General features: G+C 34.5%; 1 protein-coding gene across 5 annotated transcripts in view; it reads left to right on the top strand.

The window, feature by feature from the left end:
• NOVA1 (NOVA alternative splicing regulator 1) overlaps positions 1-27,832 on the top strand; it is a 148,795-nt gene that overhangs the window by 34,486 nt on the left and 86,477 nt on the right. Inside the window, exon 1 of one of the 5 annotated variants that reach the window (XM_070628437.1) lies at positions 13,426-13,527. The exons of the other annotated variants lie outside the window; for them this stretch is intronic. The gene's annotated coding sequence lies outside the window, so the exon portion shown is untranslated. Of the gene's footprint in view, positions 1-13,425; positions 13,528-27,832 lie in introns of those variants that run through there. 5 annotated transcript variants of the gene reach the window in all.

Genomic DNA, 27,832 nt, shown 5'->3' with positions numbered 1-27,832 from the left:
TGTCTTCTTTTTTTTATTCTCAGGAAAATTTGTCCTGAGCTAACATCTGTTACCAATCTTCCTCTTTGTCTGTGAGCCACCACCACAGCATGGCCACTGATAGATGAGTGGGGCAGGTCCATGCCTGGGAACTGAACCCGAGGCTGCTGAAGCAGAGCATGCTGAACTTAACCAGTAGGTCACTGGGGCTGGCCTAAATTTGTCTTTTTTTGTGGAGACCTTTCCACAATGGCTTGTTCTACAGTGTAGATTGGTTGCTTTTTACATCCATGCATAGCAGACATCTTGGGACTTCCTCTGGCTTTTCTCCACTGCTGGGTCCTTTATTTCCTGAATCGCATGCTCTTTGACCCTTCCCCCTGTTTTCTCCTTTGTTTTACAGACGTATATTTTTTAGCTGCTTCCTGATAAAGGAGTCGTAAATGTTTGCTTACTTGAAAATATCTTCATCCCATCTTCACATTTACATGCCTTATGTGTATAATTGTAAGCTATAAAATAATGTTTCCTCAGAATTGTGAAGGCATTGCTTCCTCTGTTCTCTCACTTTTCTGTTCTCTGTCTCTGGTCATAGGGCGTGTATTGATCTCAATTTGTCCTCTAGTTTTCTTATCTTTTCTCTCCTTTTTTTCATTTCTTTATCTTTATATTTTACTTGCTCAGAGATTTTCTAGATTTCCTCTTTCATTGAATGTTTTATTTCAGCTATTATTTTTATTTTCTTAAAGTTTTTAGTTTCTCAGGTTTATTCTTTTTGTTTGTTTTTGTTTTTTACATACCACATCATTCTTATTTGGTGGCTAAGTTATCATTCCTTTGTCTGTGATGATGGCAATAATAGCTTTTTTTTTTAAGGTTTCTTCTACTCTTTATATTTCCTCTGAGTACTTTTTTCTGTTTCTTTTGGTTCTAGTTGTGTTGGAGGCTTTTCTGAAAGCCTTGACTTAATGAGGTGCTACAGATTTGCTTGGAAGTTGTGTGTCTGGAGGCAAGAACTGCTGCCTACATGGCTTCATTAGGGTGATCAAGCAAAGACCCAGAATTTCTCTTGGGAGATCCCAGATTGTGGTATCTGTATATCTGTTCTCTGGGGTTTTATTTTATTTTTATTTTTTATTTATTTATTTTTGAAGATTTTATTTTTTTCCTTTTTCTCCCCAAAGCCCCCCAGTACATAGCTGTATATTCTTCGTTGTGGGTCCTTCTAGTTGTGGTATGTGGGACGCTGCCTCAGCATGGTCTGATGAGCAGTGCCATGTCTGCACCCAGGATTCGAACCAACGAAACACTGGGCTGCTGGGAGCGGAGCTCGTTAACTTAACCACTCGGCCACAGGGCCAGCCCCTCTCTGGGGTTTTAAAGGTTGTCCATTGAATTTTCAGATATTCTTTCTGGATGATTTACATATGTCTGCCAACATTTAGGAACCAGTTCAGGTCCAGTTGACCCTTGTTCCTTGACTCCTCACTGTGTTGTGCTTGGTAGTTCTAAGTCAGCAACATCTCTGGTTCAAGATGTCCAACAATCTGATCTTCTGGAGGTGAAAGAAGACATGTGGAATGTGGTAGTTAACCTGTGTGTAGAAGTGTTCTCTACATACTTTTAGAGAATTCCTCAGTATTCGGTGCTAACGTTGGGGTTCCATTAGGCAAATTCTCTTGGTTCTTATGCTATCCTCCTTTACTGCCACTTCGTTTTCAGCTTCCTCTGCTGCACTGAATCAGTTACTAGTCTTTTGCCTGAGTTTTTCATGTTCTAAAACCATGTTGAATTTCTTGTTTGCTTCTTGTCTTCTCTACTGTTCTCTTGGTCCTTCGGTTTTGTACTTTTTTGTCATTTTAGTGGAGTTTCAGAAGGGGGTGTGCTCAATCTGCCATACTTATCTATAATAATAATGGTGTTAATAATAATAACTAGCATTTATCTAGGGCTTTACCATGTGCTAGACTATTCTAAGTATTTTAATGTAGCTTTTCATTTAATCTTTAAACAAATCCCATTAGAAAGACACTATTATTATCCTCATTTTACAGATGAGGGAACAAAATGATGTCATTTGCCCAATGTCACATGACTAGTAAATGACAAAAAGATTTGAATCTAGGAACTTATTGTAGAACCTGAGGTTGGTACTTTGTCACTATAGATCAGGAGTCTACAATACTTCTTTGTGACGTCTAGAGTGTACTTAAACCAACGTACATCTTAAAAATCAATTTGAATAAGGCAAGACACTAGATTTCATATAACTAAATTAGAGGAAAACCTAGTAGTTTATAAATAGGCTACGTATACACACACAGAAATTATTACTTATTGAGTGAAGAATAACTTTTCTGGTAATACAGAACTTTAATATAAACTATTAATTATTACTTATCACCATTCTTCTAAATAATTTTAAAAATTACATTTACCATCTGGGTTAGGACACAGTGTTCTACAAACTAGGTATAATTAAATAAAATCAGAGGACTAATAAGTTTTAGTTGATTTTATTAAAATTTTTCCTCTGTTTAAAAACTTCAAAAAGAGTAGAAATATAATATTTGTTTGCAAGATTTAAAGATTATAAATAAACAAAACTTTTATTTCTTTAAAAAATATTATGGCCAAACACTTGAAATTTAAAATAAACTTAATTCTGCTTAGAGTGTCACCATTTAAAAATAAATTCTGTTCAATACAGTGTGATTTTTCTTTTATAATAATAATAGATCATTGCTATTTTGTGTAATTTTTCTATCCTTCTGTTTCTTCAGTGTAGACAGAAACCCTATTGCCTTCCTGCTGAGGATATAATTTCTGAATCTAGGTGATGTACTGTCAGCACAGTGAAGCAGGAAATTATTCTCTTGTGTCAGCTGCTGCTGTTAAAGAATAAAGAAGGTTTGGGATAGGATGCATTTCTGTTATCTCTACTCACAAATCTCATATGACATGCAAATAGATTTTACATTCAAGAGAGTTTGAGGTATTTTGTGACAAAAGATACTGCCTGCTCTCACTTCTTCCTCTACTCCCTCGAAAAATCCCAAGTATATTTCAAAATTCCATGCTTTTTCTGTTTCAGTGGCAGTAGTCCTCAAATTTATTCACCTTTTTCAAGTGAGAGAGCATGTTGAAATCATGTTTTTCAGGGCACTGGGAATATTAATATATCATGCTTCGCATTAGTTGTAGTAGCAGCAGTGAAAATAATAATAGCTAATAGTTATATGAAACTTCCTATGAGCCGAGGACAGTTAACTACATACTTTCCACACATTAACTGAATTAGTTCACACAATAATCTTGTGAGGAAAATGTGGCACAAGAGAGTAAGTGATTTGCACAAAGCATGTATGTGTGTGTGGTATGCATGTGTATGTAAGTGTTTGTGTATATATGTGCATGTATGTGTATATAAATATGAATGAATACATGTACATGTGTATGTAAGTATAGAAGTATATATATTAATTATATATACTTACATATGTATATACATGGGTATATATGCTTATATTCATATGTAAATTTTTTCTATAAAATTGGAGATAGAGATGGGATTTGCTCAGTCTCCCCCACAGATCTATCCTCATAATTACCGTGTTATACTAATAGAATATTCTACTGTAGAGCACTAGTAGGAGTTAATATATATTAAAAATCAGATAAAATCTCCAAATTAGGCAATTTTGTCCCTTAATCTAATTTTTCTATGAATTGGAGAAAGATGGCTGTTACTTCACCTTTATCCCCAAAAAGCCTCAGGAAGTTATAGAACAGCACTTTGTTTGAGAATCTCTTTATGTGGTGTAGACAGCAAAATTTCCTTATTCAATAAGGTTTTCATTTTACTAAATTATCCTAAGGAATGATTTCACTATTACATTTCTATAACTTGTGGTAGAAGAAACTATGATATCCATTCTTTTTCATTTGAAGAAATTATTATTTAAAGACTTGCAGTATTAAATATGGCAAATTACATTATAGACATTTTAAGGAGTTCTGAGAAATTTATGTACATTTTTGGCATCTTTAAAGTAGGGTGATGGCCTTAGAGTCATGATAAAGCATGTTTATTTTTAGTGTCATTATAATGTAGAAATTAGGTATATGATCTCTCTTGAATGTCATTCATGGATGTTTAGATTGGAAATGTCAACAGGAATTGATAATAATTGAGAGTTTCATATAAAACAACCTATTTACATAATATAAAAATGACATTAAAAATTACAATTGTCCCATATTTTTAAAAATGGTCATTTAATATCCTTCCTAGAGTTACTGTAACCAGTAGAGGATTTAATAAATGAGGAGAGTAAGAGTAAATTCCACATTGTTGGATTTCAAATCAAATTTTATCTAGTTACACTCTTCAACACAGCTACCAGGATATTTTATATTTTCCTCAACTTGATGATTATTTCTCCTTTGTCGAAAGATACATCAGATTCATAAACATTATTGAGGAATGATAGAAAATAAATAGAATAATGATTGCATAGGAGTATGGATAGACCTATGGATTTACACACTTTAGAAAAATAAACACTTGTTTTTTTAATTTTAAAAGGTAGAAATCTGTTTTCTTCTCTTGGTGAAAATTCATCTCATAGTCAATTTGAAATTCCCTTGTCCTGGTAAATTTTCTATTCCATCCAAGTAACATGCATAATATGTAGGCAGGGAGGAAAAACTTATTCTTGAGTTTTTTTAATCAGAATTTTTCAGTTTCAATTTGCTGAAACAATATTAGAAGTTCCATTCTAATATCATCAGGTAGGCTAGGGAATTTTAGAATGATTAAAGTAAATATAGCATGAATATTTTAAAAAATATAACCTCAAACTTTGATACTATTATATCCATGGCATTATCTGGGTTTCTGAAATTAAAATAGCACGTTGTTAAACCTAACAAAATGTCTTGGCCTACTTAAACCTTGTTTCCCAGTTATAACTTCCTATATATAGATTACAATTTTCTTGAGTTCTGTGGCATGAATTACCTTTATAAACATAGGTTTAATATGCACTGTGATCCTAGAAACTGGAAATGTTACTTGCATGTGATGAAAGCAAGTTTGAGTAGCTGTATGTATAGATTTATTTCTTAATTCGAATATATGAAATGCTTATACTCCACATCGCTTTGTTTCAAGTGCAGGTAGCCTGAAAAAGATGCTTTGCACTGAAAATTTCTTTTGGTAAGACTATAAACAAATAGCTTTAAAAAAGAATGTCAGTGGAAAAATGAAGGTTAAAAAGGTTTTACCTTGGTAAACTTATTTGCATGTCAGCTGTTGTAACAATGTTACCATTGTTTCTCTACCTTCATTGCTCTCAAGTCGTTATATTTTTAAATCAGATATAATGTATCTTTTCCATAATTTACTTTTATGACTATTGCTGAAAAAATAATGTCACTATTTGCATTTAGAATTTTTGGGCCTATTTCTGTTTCCATGTAATTGTCCTAACCCTTTTATTTCTTGACAAACTTAATAGAACTACTTTTTTTTTTTTAATTAATAGACTTCAATTTTTAGAGGAGTTTCAGGCTCACAGACAAATTTAACTGAAGTCCATAGTTTACCTTAAGATTCAATCTGTGTTTTTACAAATATATAGTGACACGTATCTATCATTGCAGTATCATACAGAACAGTTTCACTGCCCTGAATATCCCCTGTGTTTCACCTATTCATCCATTCCTCTCTCCCCATGCATCTCTGGCAACCACTGATTTTTTTACTCTCTTTATATTTATAGTTTTGCCTTTTCCAGAATGTCATATACTTGGAATCATACAGTATGTAGCCTTTTCAGATTGGCTTTTTTCATTTTACAATGTGCATTTAAGGTTCCTGTAGGTCTTTTTGTGATATAGCTCATTTCTTTTTCTTTTATCACTGAATAATATAATATAATATAGATATACCACAGTTTGTTTATTCATTCACCTGTTGAAGAACATCTTGGTTGCTTCAAAATTTTGGCAATTATGAATAAAGCTGTTGTAAACATTTGTGTGTACATAAATTTTCAACTCATTTGGGTAAATAGCAAGGAGTGTGATTACTGGATCATATGGTAAGAGTATGTTTAGTTTGAAAGAAACTGCCAGTTTTTCAAAATGGCTTTACTGTTCTGCATTGCGCTAGCAAGGAATGAGAGTCCTGTTCCTCTGCATCCTTGTTAGCATTTGGTGTTATCAGTGTATCAGTATTTTGGATTCTAGACGTTCTAATAGGTGTGTAATGGTATCTTGTTATTTTAATTTGCAATTCCTTAATGATATACTGTTGGGGGGTAGAATTATGTCCCCCCAAATTCATGTGTTGAAGTCCTAATCCCAGTACCTCAGAATGTGACCTTGTTTGGAGATAGAGTCTTTACAGAGTTAATCAAGTTAAAGTGACATTATTACAGTGGGTGCTAATCCAGTATGACTGGTATCCTTATAAAAAGAGGAAATTTGGACACAGAGATATGCATACGGGGAGAATACCATGGGAACGTGAAGACTGCCATCTGTTACCCAGGAACTGAGGCCTGGAATCTCATAGCCCTCAGAAGGAACCAACCCTGTCTGCATCTTGATTTGGGATTTCTATCCTCCAAACCGTGAGACAATGAATTTCTGTTGTTTAAGCCATCCCGTTCGTGGTACTTTGTTATGGCAGCCTTAGCAAACTAATATACATAGGATGTTCAGCATCTTTTCATATGCTTATATGCCATCAATTTATCTTTTTGGTGAGCTGTCTATTCAGATCTTTTGCCCATCTTTTAATTGGGTTGTTTGTGTTTTAATTGTTGAGTTTTTAAGAGTTCTTTGTATATTTAGTTTACTAGTCTTTTGTCAGATATGAGTTTTACAAATATTTTCTCCCTATCTGTGGCTTGTTTTTTCATTCTGTTAACAGTATTTTTTGTAGAACAGAAGTTTTTAATTTTAATGAAGTACAGCTGATCAGTTTTTTTCTCACATGAGTTTTGCTTTCGGTTTTGTATCTAAAAAGTCATTTTCAGGGGCTGGCCCCGTGGTGTAGTGGTTAAGTTCACATGGTCTGCTTTGGTGGCTGGAGTTCATGGGTTTGGATCCCAGGCGTAGACCTACACACTGCTCATCAAGCCATGCTGTGGTGGCATCCCACATACAAAATAGAGGAAGATTGGCATGGATGTTAGCTCAGGGACAATCTTCCTCAAGCAAAAAGAGGAAGGTTGGCAAAAGATGTTAGCTCAGGGCCAATCCTTTTCACCAAAAAGAAAATGTCATTTTCAATCCAAGGTCACCTAGATTTTCTCCTATGTTATATTCTAGGAGTTTTAGAGCTTTGTCTTTGTTCCACTTAGAGTTAATTTTTGTGAAAGGTTTATTGTCTGCATCTAGATTCATTTTCTTTTTTGCATGTGGATCTTCAGTTATGCCAGCACCATTTGTTGAAAAGGCTCTCCTTTCTCCATTGAATTTTGTTTGCTCCTTTGTCAAGGATCAGTTGGTTATATTTGTGGAAGTTTATTTCTGGACTCCATTCTCTGCCATTGATCAGTTTGTGTGTTCTTTCACCAATACCACACTGTCTGGATTACTGTAGCTTTACATCAGGTCTTGAAGTCGGATAGTGTCGGTCTTCCAACTTTGCTCTTCTCTTTCGATATTGTGTTGACAATCTGGCTGAAATTATTTACTAACAGTGAATTAACGTGTAAGTTTGGATGACTTGAATTTATATGATTTTCCTTGCACTTTCCAATTCACTTATAACTGATAATATATGTTATATCCTATGAAACACTAGCCTAGAAAAGTATAAATATAGGACTTAGTTTTGTAGTTTTGACTCACATTACTTTCTCTTCATTATGTGTATCTCTGAGAAGGACTTTCTGCTAAAATACATGTTATCATATATTATGAGTTATAAACATCAATGTAATGGGATCCTGTATTCTCTGAAAGTGTGACATTTAAACAGAGATAAGGTTATGTATAATTTAGTCGTGTAAAATACCAATACCGTAATTTATTTAAAAAGATGTACCTGAGGTTTTAGAGAATTCCCATTAAATATTCATTTAAATATTAAATGACTCAAAAGAACATGATTCAGTTTAGGGGGAAGTCCTAAGTTATTAAGCTGTGAGTCAGAACAGAATATTCTCTAAAATTGTGTTTTAGGTTACTCTTACATGAATATTGAAAGTATTCCTTTAAAACAGTAAACTTTCAAACTCATTTCTTTCCTTTTTCCTTCCCTAGATCCTTTTTGTTTTGCAAACTTCTAAGTTTGGTATCTGATGTATGGGATTTTAGTTTTTAGCATCTATACAACCTAGTATTCTCCACAAATGTATAAAATATTTGTATTTCTTAGTATTGTAATAAGACCTAGTATTATTTATAAATGTTCAATAACTTTTATACAAGGGGATAATCTAAGGAATTCCTTATTATTTACAAATGTTCTATAACTTTATACAAGGGGATAATCTAAGGAATTCCTTATAAAATACCCATAGTTATATAATTACTAGTTGTTCTCAAGAATAAGAAATAAGAATGTGATATAATGTAGGCCTTCAGCCTGACATTTACAGAATGTTTTAGAGACCACAAATCAAAATCTCTTACTACTAGTTCACTGCTGCTAATCACTTCCTAATACAGTATGAATTGAGATGGAGAATGAAGTGGGAATGCAAACATGAAGTAGTTTTATTTTTCTCCAGTATGATCTTTTTTAGAATTTCTCAAATCACATTTTTGTTTTGTTTTGTTTCTTTACTCATCTCAAGAAAATGTCATAACTTTCTGCACACTTCAGAAAATCAGTTTTATCTGACTTTAATCTGGTAACGTGAGTTTAGCCTGACTAGTTTGAATTTTAACCTCATAGCCCAATTTAAAGCTCAACTCTCCACTGCTACTCAGTGCCACTTCAGCTTTTCTAGCAGATTGGAGTGTGGGAAGGGTTGAACCTCGTCATTCTGCTGGCTCCAGGAAGTGGAGACTGACGTGCTCTTTCATTTATATTCCTGTTTCTCCTCCTGGAGGCCGATGTCTGGAGGAGAGAGATGGAGAGGGAAAAGGCTCTCCTGCATAAGTAGCGTCTGTCCTTGTTCCCTTTTTGCTGTTTCTCTGCCTAACACTGATAGACCTCATGCCTTCTACGAGGAAAGAGACAAATACTAGCTCTCTGATGCGACACAGACTTTTTTTAGGGGGTGAGATATTTTTGGAGTGTCACACCATCCAGTTGTGGCTTGTCTTTTTCTACTCTTTCTGAATTTCTGCCTCTCCCCTCTACCCACAGCCTCTGACTGCTGGGATCGCCATTGTCAGGAGGCTCAAGTCCAGCTACTTTCACAGTCGGGACACTCTTTGCTATTACAAATACGTAGTGACTCCAGTTCTCTCTACCCTGTTTTCCGACTCGGAGTCTTTTCTCCCCTCTCCTCAAGTAGGCATGGGGAGGGGGAGTGGGCATGGCATGGTGAGCAAGTCTGAGTAGAAGACGTCCAGCTGAGAGCTGAGATACCAGTCTTCCCTTCTTGCCAGTCTTTTGGACCCACTCTTGCTTGATTTGGACCCTTGTCAGCAGCACTGTCCAACTGCATTGAGTCAGTGACGCAAACTCTGATGATTGAATCACTCAAGATGTGGCAGGCGTGGGCAGCTCTGAGATGAAGAGGGGCTGAGGGAGGTAAAAATGTTTCAGCTATGGAGGAGTAGTTGCTTAGGCTGTCTTCTGAGTGTGAAAGCCTTGATTGATGATTCCTTTTCTCAGTCTTGGGTTCTAATTGCCAATCCCTGGGCATTGAGAAAAGTCCCACCTGATATTCTGTTATGTAAATTTTGCCGTAGTCTTCCTAGTACTTCCATTCTTGCTGGCGGCCATCATTTCTACCACAACAGCTGGTGTTCCTTTTTGAAACATTAAACAGGTTATTATCACTCCCGCTCAAAATACTGAGTGGCTTTCTCTAACAGTTAAACAAAAAAATCCAAAGTTCTTAATATGGCCTGCAAGGCCCAACATGATCTGACCCCAGGTTAAAATTTTGATCACTTGTTCCTGTCTCAGGGCTTTGCCCTTACCGTTCCATCTGTCTACACTATTCTTACCCCAGATCGTCTGTGGATTCGTGTCATTTGATTCTTCATTCAGATATTATTCCTAACTATATATTCTATATATTCCCGTTATTGTCATCCCACTTGAACCATCCACACCCCTAGTTCATTTCCATGCTGCTGCTAGAGTGATTTTTGTAAAATACTTCTCAAAATGCCACCCTTTGGAATAAAATATTCCCAAATTCCTTAACCTAATTGGGCCTGTGCCTCTTGTCCTTCTCCTCGCTGACCCCTGTGTGTACTCTGTAGTCTCCTCAGACCCTCTCGTGGCAGTACTCTGAATGCTTAATAAGCTTCTCTTTTACTTCTGTGTCTTTACTTAAAGCCTATACGCTTTGTTCTTACTGCTCATTGCTAAAATAATATATCTTCATGGTGTGTCAATATGTAAAATATAAGTCGTGTCATGAGCAGACTCTGGAAATGTTCTTTACATTTGAAATAATTGGGAACCAACTATATAGTTTCATTGTATGCTATTATTTCATATATATTAGCAAACCTTCCATTTCTTCACTGAGTATCTTATTACATGGTAAGAGTTCATTTGTCTTTTTTTTGATAAGTATTTAAAAGTTACCACAATCTTGAAGAGCACCATAAAAACTATTTGGTAATACTGTTCATAATGCTGTGAATTCATTTTAAAGGTAAGGCTAATTTACATGTTGTAATAAAGGATTCTTTTTAAAGGATGTGTCTGTATGAATGTTTATTGTGTTTTTACCTTCAGAAAACTAAACTGAAAGGAGTAGGGCAAATGATTTATGAAAGTAAAAGTATTACCTACATAACCTTGTCAGAAAATGTGATCCTTTCGTAGATTCTTCAAATTTAGATTTTTTGTTTGTTATTGTGTGAGTGAAAGGAGAGACTGATAAAGGAAATGAAATTATTTTATATAAATGATTGAAGCCAAATGTTTTCCATATCTGAACTACAGTGTCATAGAAGGGCTTTTTGGGAAATGTAGATTCTAGGACTACATAGCAGTGATCCAAAACTTGTATTTAGCATTTCTGTATCTAAGGTAATGCAGAAATGTGCAGCCTTTAATGTTGCAAGGCACAGCTAAATAAAAGTAGTATTATGAAGTTAAGCAGCAGTAAACAAGATGGGACCCAAAAGAAGTTTTAGTTGTTTGAGATATCTCTTTTGAACAATTATTACTGTTACTGCTAGGTCAGTTATTATACCGTGAGCTTTATGTGAGTGATTTCATTTAGTCATGGAACCTCCCTGTGTCTGTCACTCATTTTACATAAGAAGAAAGAACTCCTCAGAGTTAGACATTTAATTTAAAAGATCACCGTTGCTTATTCAGTTGGGTGCCTTCGCATCACTTATCAGTAGTTCCTTAAACTTTGAGGGGGAAGTCACAGTGCCTTTTGAGAACCTGATAAAAGCTTATGGTGCATTTCCCCAAGAAAAATGCACTTATGGATCCATATAACATGTCTTTATTTTAGTTTGCAATTTTGCAGAATTCCCAGGTTCCCCAAATCCCGTACATGGACCCTAGATTTGGAATTCCTGATCTGTCTTCTTTTAATAAAGAGACTGAGAAACTACTTTTTTCTTCCTCTACCACTCTAGTCACTTAAAGGAAATGATATTTATTCACACTATGCCTATTCTAGAAAGAATTTTAAAAAACTGTAAGGAAATTTGTCAGCTGTCTCCAACTCCAGTGAGTGTCTGCTAAAATAAATAAATTCTGTTATGGCAAGTGAGACTGAGAAGAGTTTGATGGATGGGACACTTTGTAATGGTCAGACTTGTTGGACTTTGCTTCAGAGCACTCTGAACCTGTTTCAGGAACCTAAACGTGATACAGTAGTCCCTCCTTATGCATGGTTTCACTTTCTGCAGTTTCAGTTACCCAGGATCAGCTGTGGTCTGAAAATATTAAATAGAAAATTCCAGAAATAAACAATTCATAAGTTTGAAATTGCACGCCGTTCTGAGTAGCATGATGAAGTCTCACACTGTCCTGCTTCATCCCACTGGGGACGTGAATCCTTTGTGCAGCATATCCTTGCTATATACAGGTCACACATAGCCCTCTTGGTTATCAGATTGACCGTCCCTGTGTGGCAGTGCTTGTGTTCAAGTAATCCTTATTTTACTTAATTATGGCCCCAACTCGCAAGAGGAGTGATGCTGGCAATTTGGATATGCCAGAGAGAAGCCATAAAGTGCTTCCTTTAAGTGAAAAGTACTTAGTATATACAGGGTCCAGCACTTTCGGGGGTTTCAGGCATCTGGTGGGGATCTTGAAATGTATCCCTCGGTGATAAGGGAGGACCACTGTGTTCTGAAATGTTGTAAACAGTTACCTCTTCAAAGTAGTATAAACATAGTAGCTGTGCCTAGAGAGAGCTTAGAAAGATAGTACCTTCCAACCTAGTGATTCAGTGATATTTCTCAGAATAATTTTTGAATTTTATTTTCTGATTCCTTCAAAGATAAATCATGTAGAAGGGGTGTTGTTGTAGTAAAAATAGGGTGTGGTAATAATTTTCTGTATTAATGACCTAAAGTTATCGTACACTTGGTTAACTCATTGTTCACATGGTATGGGGATGAAGACTGTGTTTAGATTCTAACTCCACTGTGGCGTGATAAAATGAGATCACTTTTAAAGCTCCGTTATTTGAAAAATAATTTAACCCTTGCTAGTTGTTAAGGACTAGTTATTTCATAAAATTGATTTTTTTCAGTATAAAGAATTTCAGAATGATTTTCCTTGCATTTCTTTTTAGATAGTTTCATGTTATTTATGCTTCAATTCTGATATCTTACCTATTTTGTTTTGTTTTTTCTCCCTTGAATTGTCATCTGAAACAAAAGCATTAAATTAGCTGAACAGCATGAAGAATCTTACTGTGTACGTTTGCCTGCTTTTAGGTAAATTACTATAGAAATAATGTTATAAATCAGTATACGATGTTTGGATTTAATTTTTAATATATATGTTTTAACATTGATTTATAGTTCTGTCATGAATTGAATAACTGTATTTCTATTTTTTCCTTCAATCATTCTTAACATTCAATTTTTAAATGAATGGTAGCCCATCTGTGTGGGGCTCTTGTGACCGAATGATGTATTCTGTCTTGCTGTGGCAGTTTTCAGACAGCCACTTTTGTTGTTAAATATTTTCATTTTCTATAGTACTTTTCATCCCTGTATATATGTACAGGAGTCACTTCACCCACCACCGAATTGCAGCCACTTCTGAGGTGGAACGCAGCAACTGTTTAACAGCGCACTTTCCCCTAGGTGCTGACAGCTGCAGAAGAAATTGTACATGGTCCTGTACAGAAGGTATTTCTCCACTGTGCCATCTGCAGAGTGAAACTGACTAGGAGTACTACATAGACTGTAAGTTTCTTGTGTACCTGCCCTAGACTGGAAAACCCAATAAGAGAGAATAACAAATAACTGGGAAGCATCATTTAAAAATATATTGAGGTCAGTTAAATTTAGTGCTGCTCTCCCTGGCTCTAAATTTTATTTTAAGGTCATCTAATTTGTGATTGGTACTGAATTGAATAACAAACAAATGGATGCACTCCTTGGAAATTATTTTACTCTAAAAGTAAATGAAACTAAAATGCTTTTATAAGTACTTCACTTTTAATGAAACTTAACAGAATCAATTTGTTTTTAAATATTTTCAAGTAGCCAAACCAATATTATGCAAGATTTTAAAGCTGTGTTCTTAAAATAGCAAATCAACTTATAATTCAATAGGAACATCCTAATTAGCTTTGCTTGCAGTGTTTTATGCCTTAGACTTCATACTTTCACTCTTTTGGTGAAAGTTTTGCAACAAAGCCAGTTTATGATGAACATAGTTTTGACTCTTTGTTTCAGAAACATTGAGTTTGAATTTTTTTTTAACATATTGAAACAAAGCACGGGAGAGAAGAAACAGTAAATATTTGAACTTCCACTTAATGTATTTTAGTTTCCCTCTCCCACTTATTTTTTTTCCCCTTTGTAAAAGCACTTTTACAAGAGTGCTGTCTTTAGTGGTTATAGTTGGGCATGTTTATGCCTTACAGGATATGACAATAACATTAGAAACTGCTGTGTCTATTGTTACACAATATGATATGGATTGTTATATTTCATTGTTTTGCTTCTTTAGTCAGTAGTATGACTTATTAGTTATCTAATTGGTTTAGAAAATTTTTATGCATCTGTAGACATTATTATGGCAAGGAATTCGGGTCTGTTAGTCTTCAGAGAGTCTCAGTCGTATGAAATATAGTGTCGTTTGTTTTAGGTGACTTTATGTGTCATAAGTTGAATGATATTTGTGTACATCTCTATACCTATAGATTCTCAATGAAAGCAGATAAAAGCCTCTCTGGGCCAGTTTACTTACTTGTAAAATGAGGTGGGTAGAAGAAATTTTTTAGAGACCCCTTTTTTAAAAGTGTTTTCTATTCAACTCAGGGGTAGAACTCTGTGTATTCAGAATTATACTTTACATTGTGTAACCAAGATATTTTAGTGCAAATGATTTTCTTGTAGAGTATTATATGTGTTAATTAAATCCCTAGTGATAGTATTTTAGAGTCAAAAGAGGAGGTCTGATTTCCTATGAAGATTTTTAGCTCTCTCTAATTTTGTAGTGGAGTTACTCCCACTGCTTTGAAATTTTTTTTTAGAATACCATCCAGTTCTCAATATCCTATTCATAGAATCATCAGGTAAATTAGAAAAAAAACACGCTTTATTAATGTTTGGAGCAGAATGCAGTTAAATATTACCAAAAAACTGATTCTTAATAAGACTTTCCCCCTTATCTGCATAGACTTAAGACTTCATTTAGTAGTCAAGGCCCTAAAGAAGTGAACATTAATATTTTAAAGAATACGGTTTAGATATAATATAATGTACTTATGTATCTCTAGCAAAAGAGTTTTGTCAATATATATGAAATATTTGATTTGCTATAATTGATTCTTTTGCATTTTCTACAAATAGTGTGAAGTAAGTATTGCTTAATCCCATTCATCTTATTGCCTGAAGTAATCATCTTTGACAGAATAGTCCATATGTTTTATATATTATCTTAATGTTTTGATGAAAAGGTACAAACTATACCTATTATACATATTGCAGTATGTATTTTTCAATTACACAGGATATTTCGTTGTTATATATTAGACCTCCTGTCGATAATGTAGGCTTAACAACTTACTAGATTCCGTTTTTAACCACATGAATCTTAGACTTTAATATACTCCCAGAGTATGTTATTTGGAAAGGGGAATTAGATGGAAACTTTCATTTTTGTTGAATATATTTGTGTATTATTTGAATTTAATAAACATGTACTACTTGTGTAATCCAAAATAAAGGAAAATGGTATTTAAGTTAAATTGTATATTTGGAACATTGTTTATTTAGATATTCTCATTGCATAAAGTTTCTTATAGGCACCTAGTATCTCTGTTTGATTGATTGTTTTCCATGGGAGGGCCCTTCATCTTATTCTGAAGGACTAGACTTGTGTTCAGGATTATTATTAAATTTATATTCACGTAATAATTTTAGAATTCAGAAATAAATACTAGATCAAGAGTAATTAATCTTAATTAAACTGTTATTTTTTCATCCTCCTCATAATTTTCTATTTGAAATAGGAAAAGTGACGCAAATACATAGATAATATGAATTTTTAAATACTTAATGATATGCACTTAGACTTCTAGCAGTAATGTTCTGGCAACGTCTAGCTTTTAATTGGAGGCTTTAAAAAGAAATATTAGGACCAGCTGCAGAAATAATAAAATAGGTGAGAAAATAAGAACATATAAGGAAGTATACTTTGAGCGCAGATTTTGTTTAATTTAAACTAATTTTAAAAACATACATTTTTAAATAGAGTTTCAATCCATATTTTTAAAATCTCAGATACCCCTCTCAGTTTTACAAAATACATACTCCATATTTTAAATTAGGGACATATTTTTATATTTATCCCAAATGGATTTTTAAAAAATTATTTGTCTTATCAAATTTTTCTGAATGAGTTCTTGTGATGTGATAGGCAGATGAAAAAGTTTCAGATGTTTTATTGTGAATAGTGGGGAGATGGTTTTGCAATTTACCATTAGGTAGACAGTTCTTTTTATACCAAATGGTTTATATTTGAGTTACTTCATTTAATATTCAGACATTATTTTCTATCATCTGAAATATAAGTTATATTCTTAGAACAATATATGCAGTTTGAATTTATATATTTTAGAAATAAATATGAAAAGATTGTGTCCCCAGATAACCTCAGGCAAGTATATGGAGATAAAATACTCATATAATTACCTCAGTCTTTGCTACTCTTATTTTATAAATTAACTAATTCCTGTCTATTTTTATGAATTTGGCAGATATTTCTCAATATAAATTGAATTAGTTGAAAATTTTAAATGTATAAATTTGTGTAAAGGACTGTTGATGCCACAAATCATTTTTATCTTTAATACTGAATTAACAAGCATTATTACTTAAAAAATTTCCTTTAACTCTGAAATTTCTATGTGTTGTGGGTAAAATGTGCGTGTGTGTGTGTGTGTGTGTGTGTATCATCTTCCTAATATATTTTCTGAAGCATGGTCTGGAATCCGGGCTGCCACTTTGTAGCTATTTAATCAAGTGTAAATTGCTTAACTACTTTAAGGGTTTTTTAATCTGTTAATTGGGAATCATTACACCTACCTCACAGGGTTGTTGTGAGGAAAGAACAATAAAACATATGTGAAAGAGTGCTTAGCATATACTAACCATGCAGTATATGAAAAATAAGTGTTACTAAAACCTTTCAGTGGCCCCCATTGTCCTGATGATAAAATGAAAACTCCCTGTCTAGGCGCGTGATCTGACTCCTCCTTATGTTGTCAGTTTCATTTCTTTCCTTGCAAACTGCATGCATTGATTGACTGATACTGAACTTTTGCAGGTCCCGGAATATGTCAGTCTTTCTTTGGGCCTTTGTCTGCCGGCAGCATTCTTTCCAACCGCTCACGTCCTCCCTTGTCCTTAGGCTGCCATCCTCTGTGTAACTCAGCCTCATCCCTCAGGCCTACTTTAGATTTCTCCTTAACTAAGGTGTTTCTTACTCTGTCTTCATCCCTTAGGCTTTTGTTAGATGACCCTTCTATGGGATCCTGTAGGCTTTGCTCATCCCCGTTATGGCGGTTATCTCCTGTAATGTAACTGACTGCCTTTACACTTGTCCGTTTCCTCTGTAAATTCATAGAGAGTGGAGTCTGCCTTTAAGTTCTTTTTCCCAGTACTTTTAAGAGTTCTGAAACTCAGGAAATGAGTGTACATTTTATAAATACATGTAAGTTCTCCCTAAACAAATTCATAACATATATAAGATTGGTAGTCCTTTAAAAAAATAGCCTTAATTCTTCTATATTTACGGAATAGATTTCAGACTCCACAATAATCATATCAAAATTATGGCCTCATAATCAGACTACTTTGCCCACCATTTACCACTCTTCATGTGTTTATTAAAACAGATGGATTCACTAGGGTGCAAGCAGAAAGTTGTTTTATTCTTTCCTGTCACTGTACCTAAAATTTCATTTTGGATATTATTTTTTTCTGCCCCTTGATAAACGCTGTTCAGGTGTCTTTAAACTCCTTCTCTGCCCTTCTCTTCTTCCTCTTCCTCTTGTTCTGCTCTCTTGTTCTTTCATTTTCTCTTTCATTCCTTCATTCCTCACTCCCTGACATTTCAAAATAGGCTTAATTTTCAGGTAGTTAGAAAAACAGGCTAAGAGATTAAAATTCCAAACTCTCGTCCACTGTGAAGTTTCTCCCTTACATCAGCCTTGCCCAAAGCCAGCTTGAAAAGCTGAGTGGGGCGGGGGAACAGGACGCGTCGGCCAGGAAGCAGACTTTTGTATTAGTTTCTTTTGCCTTATTTTTTCTCCCTGCTCACTGCGTTGCTCCTAGGTCTTCCAAAGCTTTGGGGTTAGATATAGAGAAGAACTAATTCATAGTAAAGGTATGTTGGAAATCTAAATGGATTCTTTCTCTTGCTTTTCTGGGTTTGTCAAAGACGCCCTCTGTCTAGGGATAACCCACTTGTAATTCCTTGATACACTTGATATTTCTTTGCTTTTCTTTTTTTGACTACCCTCCTAGTCTCTGACTCTCTGGTCTACCTACAACCTCTTTCTTCTGGGGTTATCTTGTTCCTTTTGTAGTCCTGTGGGTAGAGTTCCTTTAAAAATGGCTCAGCGCTAGTTCCTGTCCCAGGGCTCCTTAACTGTCCAACGGGAAAATAATATAATTCTTTACTCCACAAACTCTAGAATGGAACTATTGGCCATATCTAAGGTAGTAGTCCAGACTGGGAACATCTTGCCCTGTTGCCTTTAGATTTGTTTTCAGGCCTGAGTCCAATTCCTGTACCATTCCTTAAGTGCCCTGTGTGCTAAAGGACATAGGCCAAACTCTGAGTGAATCACTGTTGTATTTCTTCCTTAATCCATAAGCTCCCTTCCTCCAAAATGTGCTTATATTTTTTGATGTGAATGACAGATTAAAGGTTGCCTGAGCAGTTTTTGGCCACAGTCTTTCCAAATGTTGCAGAGATGATCTGTCACCTCAGTTCTAATATGTGGAACCTATTGTTCTCAGCTTTGGGTCCTTAGCTGAAACCAGGAAAAGAGGAAATTTCCCATTTTAATACCGTGTTATACCACCTGCACCAAGACCATGATAATCAGCTTGCATTTCTGTGAATTTCTGTGAATGTTCATTTCTATATTTCTGTGCCTTGTTTAGGCTTTTCTGTGTCTGGAATGTCTTTCTACCTTTTTCTCCTGGTGGAATCCTACGCAGTCTTTGATGATGCCCATTTAGGTGAAGTCTTTATTGGTCTTGGCAGTTAGAACAAATACTCCTCTCTGCTGTGTTCTATGTTCTCACTAATACTTTGTTTAAAGTGTTACTGTACTACCTATAAATATGTCTATCTCCCTGACTAGATTGTGAGCCTTTTTAAGACAGCCACTGATGGATCTGTTGGTGAACCCCTTACTGCCTAGTCTCTGTTATATGTTTAGTACATTATTTGCTGAATTAATGAATCTCTTATGAACACTGAGATTAAAGTTTATAAAATTATTGTTGAGTAATTAATACTCCTATTCTTACTTATTTCCATCCTTATTTCAAAAAATATTAGGGGGCAAGAATTAGTTTTTACACCTAATTCATAAAGGTCATTTTTCGTTTTAGTTCTGTTTTGGCCCAGTTGATTTTCTTCCATTTCTTCTGCATTTCTTTATGTTTCTTCCTTGTTTTATTCCAGTTGGTGTAGTAAACTATGATAAGTAAGAATAACCAGGTGTTTCAAGCAGGTTCAGATTTAAAGTAAAAAACAAACAAACAAAAAATCACATTTATCTTTTCATTATAGGATTTTCTTTTTTTTGAGTTCTTTCAAGTTTCAGATTGTATCACTAAATATGGTCAGAAATGTGAAAAAGCAAGCTATTGATCACCAAGAACTTTGGTTATGAGAGGAAAGTATTCCCATAATAGAAAATTAAATTCAAGTTATATTTGTTGGGAATAAAATGCTGCTTCAATCAGATTTTATTCTATTGTTATTTTAAGTGATTACTATAAATAAGTTGCCTTAAACAATTTGGAATGAAGCTTTGAATTTCTTCCATTCCTTAACAGAATAATTTAATGCAGTCATTATTGCTGAAAGTTAGCCAAAAGTAGGATTCTTTAATATGTATAGTCAAGCAAATATATAAGAAATAGATAATTAAGAAATCAAAATGGCATTGTAAATAGAGATATTTGAAAAATTCCTTTTATTTTAAAACTTGTTTTTTGGGAGGCCAGCCCCGTGGCCGAGTGGTTAAGTTCGCGCGCTCCGCATCCGGCAACCCAGGGTTCGAATCCTGGGCGTGGACATGGCACCGCTCGTTAGGCCATGCTGAGACGGTGTCCCACATGCCACAACTAGAAGGACCCACAACTAAAATACACACCTATGTGCCGGGGCGGGGAAGGGGGTGCGAATCAAAAATAAAGATTGGCAACAGTTGTTAGCTCAGGTGCCAATCTTTAAAAAAAAAATAAAATTGAGAAAAAATAAAACTTATTTTTTCTTGAAAGTGTTAAATGAGTATAGATAGTATACTAAGGAAGTAAAATAGAAAAAGTAGTTTCTCTTCACATTAGATCATTAAAGTTTGAGAGAAGATAAATCAATTTGCAATAAAATATTCCAGTAATTTTTTGCTTCTTATTTCCACACTGCTGTTAATTATGGACTATGTCATATAAAGTTTACAGAGAGAAAGATTTTTACTTTATTTACTAACTTTCACCAATATAACTGGTGATATTTTAATATTGAATTTATGGTAATTTCATCCATTAGCACTTACTAGCATAGGGATCTTGGTGCACTGACTTTCTGCCCTTTGTGTTAGGTGAAAAGGTAAACATGGTGTATCTCAGGATCAATTGAATTTCAAGCAGTACAGATGCCAGGAATCGTAATATATATGGCTACTTGTATGCACTCATATTTCTTAGACCAAAAGACTTTTGTATCTGTGTTTTCCTAAGAAGGAAGAAACTGTAACATATGGCCAAGTGATTTTCAGTTTTAGGTGTCAAGAAACACTGCCTATTCCTGTTAGTTTACCCACTCCCCAAATAGTGTAGTAATTAAACATTCTATTTACCTTACAAAATTAGTGAAATTAATTATTCTTATATTTTTCACTTAATTTAAGGTGCATATTGCTATATGATAGAAGTTTGATATTAGGAAGAAGAAAATTCTGTTTTTCTAAGTTTTTGTGAGCATACTTGCAAAAACTAAAACCCAGGAGAATTTTTAGGAAGCATCGTATAGGTATAGCTACCAGTTATCCAAATAGGAAAATTAATGCTTAAAAGTATAATTTTTCAAAATATACCTTCTGAAATGTACTCCTCTTTTAAATATTTGTTATTCTTTTTTTTTTCCTTTTATGTGGCTTTTTGTTTTTCAATTGTGATATTATATAGGACTTTAATTTAGAAACTTTCTTTTAGTGGGTCAAGTAAAATGTTAAAAATTAAGTAGTAATGAACTCTAAAATTCATCAGAAACCTAGTTCTTTATTTTAGACGTAATCCTAGATAGTGCTCCTGTGCAAAATACCTTGCTCATATTACAGATATAAGTGCAAATAATAATGAAATTGACTATCAATTGATAATTCTTTTTTATGCTTCTCTCTGAAATTCTAACTCCACATTTTCCCACTGTGCTACAGGTTACGACAGATTCACCATGTCTGAAGCCAAACCAAATATTTAGTTCTCCATTCTCATTCTGCCTCCCAACCTCGATCATTCTTGCTATGGCTTCATCATCTAGCTTGTGATGCAGGGTCAAGATACTACTGCTCTTTCCTCTGCTCTATTTATTTCTAGATCCTAATTATTTTGCTTTTAAGATGTATCTTGAATCAGTATGCTTCATTCTATATCCATGGATAAGACTCTCGTTCATTACTTATTGCTTGCCAAGATTTGTGTAGTAGTTTGGGAACCATACATTATTCACCTTTACCCTGTCTGTGGAAAATATTGTCAGTAAATCCTTTCTAAGTTAATTCAATTGACTTTTAGGTAGTTGATTCCTGGTATTTAAGTCCTAAAAATATTGGCTGGATTGGTAAAACACAGAGCAATGCCACATTTAAAATTAAGTGCAAATTATTCTAGCTAGATGATACTACTATTAGTGTAACACTACCAGGAAAGTGCCTTAAATGAATTCTGAATAATAATCTATTAAGAAGACTTGGCTTGATACTAATTATGTGAAAACAAATTTTCCTGACAATATGCTAGTATATGCACTGGTTTGTAGGCTCTTGCTATAACTTATTCACTGAGTTCAGTGTTTTTCCGTTTGATCCCATTTTTAAAATATGGTTCCATGCTGTTTTGAGAAAGTAATTTTAGCAGATGACATCTAATTGGTTAGTTCTCTTTTTACAATAGTCCCTTTCTAGCTCTTTTAGAGATGCATTATACAAATGGCAAGCAAGTTCCTTTTGAAATGTTGTGACAGTCTTCAACCCAACTACCAGTCCCACTGCAGATCTGATTTGTCCTTGTAAGAGGATGCAGTGGCCTCCTCAGAAGAGTAATTCTGCTGTAGACTGTTTTAGTGCTTCCTGTGCTAAAACTTTGTAGATAGCTTATTTTTCCCCTTTGCCTTTTCTCATTATAGTCTTTGAAGATAATCACTGGTTTCTGAAAATTTTCATTTTAAAGGTACTATCATTTTGGATCAGATTGAATTTGAATATGTGCTTATTCTGATTTTTTAGAGTGTTTCATAAAATTATTTGAATGAATGTTAGTGTTATATAGAAATGTGATAACTTTTAATGTGTTCTCTTAAAAATAATCTTTTTAATTTATAATTTTAAAAATTTTGATTAGTATAATTCTTTCATTGCTCTTCTCTGTCTTTCTTTGACTGTGTATGTGTCTGTATATCTTTACATCTGTCTATCGTCTGTCTATACATATACACACATGTATATGTAAGAGCTCTTAACTTTATAAATTCACATTTTTACATTTTGATGTCTCAATTATTTCTTTGAAAATGGTAAATTTTCAAGTCAGGTTAATTTTATTTTGGCTTATATACAAATAAAAGTTGAAGCTTATGTATGTTTTATTGTCAGTTTTCCAGGTTGTGTATATCTGCATTAATGTTGGCATAGAGTAGTCCTCCCTCATGCACAGTTTCCCTTTCTGTGCTGTCAGTTACCCGCGGTCAACCGCGGTCTGGAAGCAGATGATCCTCCTTCTGATGTACCGTCAGAAGGTCGGTGGTAGCCTAACGCGACGTCACAATGCCTGCGTCATTCACCTCACTTCATCTCACCACGTAGGCTTTTTATCATCTCACATCATCACAAGAAGGATGAATACGGTCCAGTAAGATATTTTGAGAGAGAGAGACCACATTAACATAACTGTAATTAGAGTGTATTGTTATAATTGTTCTATTTTATTAATAGTTATTGTTAATCTCTTACTGTGCCTAATTTACAAGTTAAACTTTGTCATAGATATGTATGTATCGGAAAAAACAGTATATATAGGGTTCGGTACTCTCCACAGTTTCAAGCAACCACTGGGGGTATTGGAATGTATACCCTGCAGATAAGGAGGGACTACTGTATGTTGCTTTTACACCCTACATATTATATGACACTGTTCATGGTTTGTGTGTCACTTAGTAAATGTAGTATAATTAACATTCTGTGATTTGTATAATAATCTATTATTCTTACCCTTCATTCATTCATTCATTCATTCAATAAATGTTTATTTAAGTAATACTATGTGCTGGGCATTGTCCTACAGTCTGGGAACACAAAGTCTCTGCTCTCGTGGAGTTTATATTCTTGTAAGTGAAGAGAGAGACATAAACATGTGACACTAAATAAATACATAGTTTTATTTTATTTATTTATTATTTTTTTCTGAGGAAGATTAGTCCTGAGCTAACATCCACCACCAATCCTCCTTATTTTGCTGAGGAAGATTGGCCCTGAGCTAACATCTGTGCCCATCTTCCTATATTTTATATGTGGAACACCTGCCACAGCATGGCTTGGTAAGCTGTGTGTAGGTCCAAACCTGGGATCCGAACCGGCAAACCCCGGGCTGCTGAACTTAACCAGTGTGCCATTGGGCTGGCCCCAACAAATACATAATTTTAGATAGGCGTAGATACTATGAAGGAAATAAGCGCATGTGGTAAAAAGTGTTGAGGAGGCTAATACTTTAGCTAGGATGACAGGAGGAAACGTCTTCAAAGAAGGGATGGTTGAGTTGAGCTCTAAATCATTAGGAGGAAGAAAATCACCTTCCAGGCATCAGGAATAGCAAGGACAGAGGTCTTGAGATTTGAATGAGTTTGGCATGTTCAGAGAACAGAAAGAAATGCTGTGTGTGTTGAAGGGAGAGACAGCGTGTGGCAGGCGGTGAGGTCTTTGAGATAATTCAGGGGTCAGATCAAGTGGGCCGTAGTAAGGAGGTAGAATTTTATTATAGTTACTGTGTGATGACTTTGGACGCTTGAATCACACAGCTTGAATGCTGTGGTGATGAGCACTGAGGAAAGCACTGCTCCTGCTGCATGGAAGATGAACAAGGGAAAGGGGTAGGGGCCAGAAGAGGCAATTATTAGGACATTATTGTAGTGGTCTCAAATTATGGCGGATTAGGACTTTTTGCAGTAGAAATGATTAGAGGGAGGATGTTTTGGAATAGCACTATTAGAATTTGTGAATGGATTACAAATAGTGTAATCAACAGTATCAGACATATTTAAACGTTAAAGATTCTTTTAAAATATAATTTAATGGACGTGCACTTTTCTGTGGTAAAAAATATACCATAATTTATTTAAATTACACCGCTATTTTTGATTATTTAGTGTTTGTCTTTTTTTTGCTAGCATAAATAATATTTTGACATGTTCTTACTTCAGCGCCATTGTGTATAAATAGTGATTTGTGATAGCTTGCCAATTTGAAAGGTAGGAAATTATATCTTGCTATTTTAATTTGCTTATCTTTGATTACTAGCTAGGTTGAAATTCGAATGTGTGTATTAATTGACCAGTTGTATTTTTTCAATTGTGAATTATTTCTAGCCTTGTTTATTTTGGGATGTTGATATTTTCCTTATTGTTTTGAAAGGCCATATTAACTTGCCATGATGATTTCAAAGTCCAAACATGATTTGGCTTTGAGATTTTTTGATTAGATCTCAATGTCAGTCTGCCCCCTGCCCTTTAGGCTCTCGACCCTTCAGCCACTTCTCATTTAGTCCAACTTTTGTCTTGTCTCAGGACCTTTGCACTTGTGATGTCCAGTTTCTGAATCCCTCTTCCTCCAGTCTTTACATGGTTAAATGTGTCTCACCATTCATCTTTCAGTGCAAATGTGGCCTGCTTAGAGAAGCTCTTCCCAACTTCCTGACGTAACCTTCCCTCTCACCCGTTTCACATTCGGTCACATTACTGCCTCTGTTTTGTTTGTTTTTTTCCTCAGTCTTTTGTGGTCTTCATAGCACTTATCACTGTCTGAAGTTATTCATGACATACTTATTACCTGTCCTTTCCACTTAGAATGAAAGAACCATGAGGTAGGTATCTACTCTGATTTGTTTACTACTCTGCCTTCTGGGTTTAGAATGTTGTTAGGCATATAGTAGGCAATTAATATATTTTATGGAGTGGACAATATAAGGACATTAACCATTTGTCCCATATGCTTGTGATTTTCCCTTTTGTCAATTGTCTTCATCTTTGTTTATTGCATTTTTTATATGAAGAATTTATTTTCGTGGAATCAAATCAATGAAGCTTTTTTCCTATATGACTTTTTTCATTACTTTTAGAAGGAAGAGAGAAACTTTCCCATCTTGGGGTCTTCTATTTTCCTGTTTCCAATTAAAATCTTTCTGAATATAAAATTATCCTTTATTTCCCTGAGTTAGGGAAAGTTTTGAAGACAAAAATAGCTCTTAACATATTTCTATGCTTTCTTCTAGTCTTATTTCACATTTATTTATAGAGATCATACTGTATATAGAGCTTTTTATGTTTTTTCACTTAATAGTGTAGCATGTGCATATTTAGATGATATTTATTCTTCATTCTTCACAAGCATGATTTTTTTAATGTCTACAGAATATCCCATCTTAGGCGTATGTTATATATTTAATCAATCCCTTATTGTACACTTGTTTCAATCTTTTCAAATATAAATAACACAGTGCATATTATTGTGTTTAAGTTTTTGTGTTCATTTATGATTGGTATGATAAGTTACTAAAAATAAAATAGATTTACTGGGTCATAGGAGTACATGCAGTATTTTAAGACATTTGAATATTCATTGCCAAATTATACTTCAGAAAATTTAAGTCAGTTTACACTCCTAGTAGTAGTATATGCATGTTTCTCAGAAAATTTTCTGAGCAGTGTCTGTTTCTTAGAAAATTTTCCAATTCCAGATAATTATGTGCTTTTAAAATTTTGTCCCATTCCTCCCGATCTGTGTCCCCCCCAAAAAAAATTTTATGTAAAGCAGTTATGGTGTTTTTCATGTACAAAATTTAAATATGGTCAACTCTATCATCTTTTCCCTTTTCCCTTCATGTCTGTAAAACTTTCCTCATTCTGAAGTTATATATGCTTACTTATGGTTTGATCTAATTTTTCATGTTACATCTCTTATTAATATAGAATTTATTTTAAGATATTTGGGAGGAAAAGTTCTCACTGTGTTTTCTCTAGTTATGCCAGCCATATCATTGTTGAGTAATCATATATACTAGTTTGTGCTAAATTTTTATATATCCCAGAGTTTTTTGGGAGAGGATTATTTATTTTGGTCCATTGTTATGTTAATTCTTGTTTTACTTATTGTTGCTATGTATCATCTCTTTATTTTGAGTTATCTGCTAGGGTAATAATTCCCTGAATCTATTCTTCTTTTTTTTTTCTTTTTGACGAAGATTAGCCCTGAGCTAAATGCTACCAATCCTCCTCTTTTTGCTGAGGAAGACTGGCCCTGAGCCAACATCCATGCCCATCTTCCTCTACTTTATATGTGGGACGCCTACTATAGCATGGCGTGTCAAGCGGTGCCATGTCCGCACCCAGGATCCGAACCAGCGAACCCTGGGCCGCCAAAGCGGAACATGTGCACTTAACCGCTGCGCCACTGGGCCGGCCCCTATTCTTTATTTTTAAAGCTATCCTGATATGTTATTACATTTCTTTTTTCCTTATGAACTTAGAATCATTTTGCCAATTCTTGTCTTTAATTTTAGTGAAATTATATTAAAACTATTAACTTGTTTGCACAAGATATCCTTATAATTTCTGGGATCCCATATATGGACTGAGATTATTTTTTCTTTTCTGTCTCAGCAAAGCTTTTTTCTATATAGATGTCCAACACATTTCATTTAAGATCATTCCTAGTTGTTTAAGATTATTCCTGGTTGCTCTTTTAAATCTTTTTTTCATTTATATATTTAACTGATTATTATAGTTCTATAGTGTATTAGTTTTCTCTGGTCGCTGTAACAATTGCCACAGAGTTTGTGTCTTGCAGCAACACAAATTTATTCTCTTGCAGTTTTGGAGACTAGAAATCCAAAATCAGATTTATTGGGCTAAAGTTAAGCTGTTAACAGGGCCGGTTCCTTTTGGAGGCTGTAGGCGCGAATGCCTTTCCTTCCTTTTCTAGTTTCTGGTTGCTACCTGCTTTCCTTGGCTTATGACCTCTTCCTTGAATCGCTCCAACCTCTTGCTTCTGTCGTCACATCCACAGCCTCCTTTGACCTTCTTGTCTCTCTTTTATAAGGGCCCTTTTGATTATATTTAGGGCCCATGTGCATAACCTATGATAATTTCCCCATCTTAAAATCTTCAGTCACATCTGCAAGTCCCCTTTGCCATGTAAGGGAATAGTCCCAGATTGTAAGGATTAGGGCTTGGCTGTTATTTGAGAGGCCATTATTCAGCCTACCACATATAGGAAAATTACTAATTTTCTGTACTATTTTAGTT

Source organism: Equus przewalskii, chromosome 1, assembly GCF_037783145.1.
Source record: "Equus przewalskii isolate Varuska chromosome 1, EquPr2, whole genome shotgun sequence".
NCBI lineage: Eukaryota > Metazoa > Chordata > Mammalia > Perissodactyla > Equidae > Equus > Equus przewalskii.
This window is presented reverse-complemented; position numbering and strand designations above follow the sequence as displayed.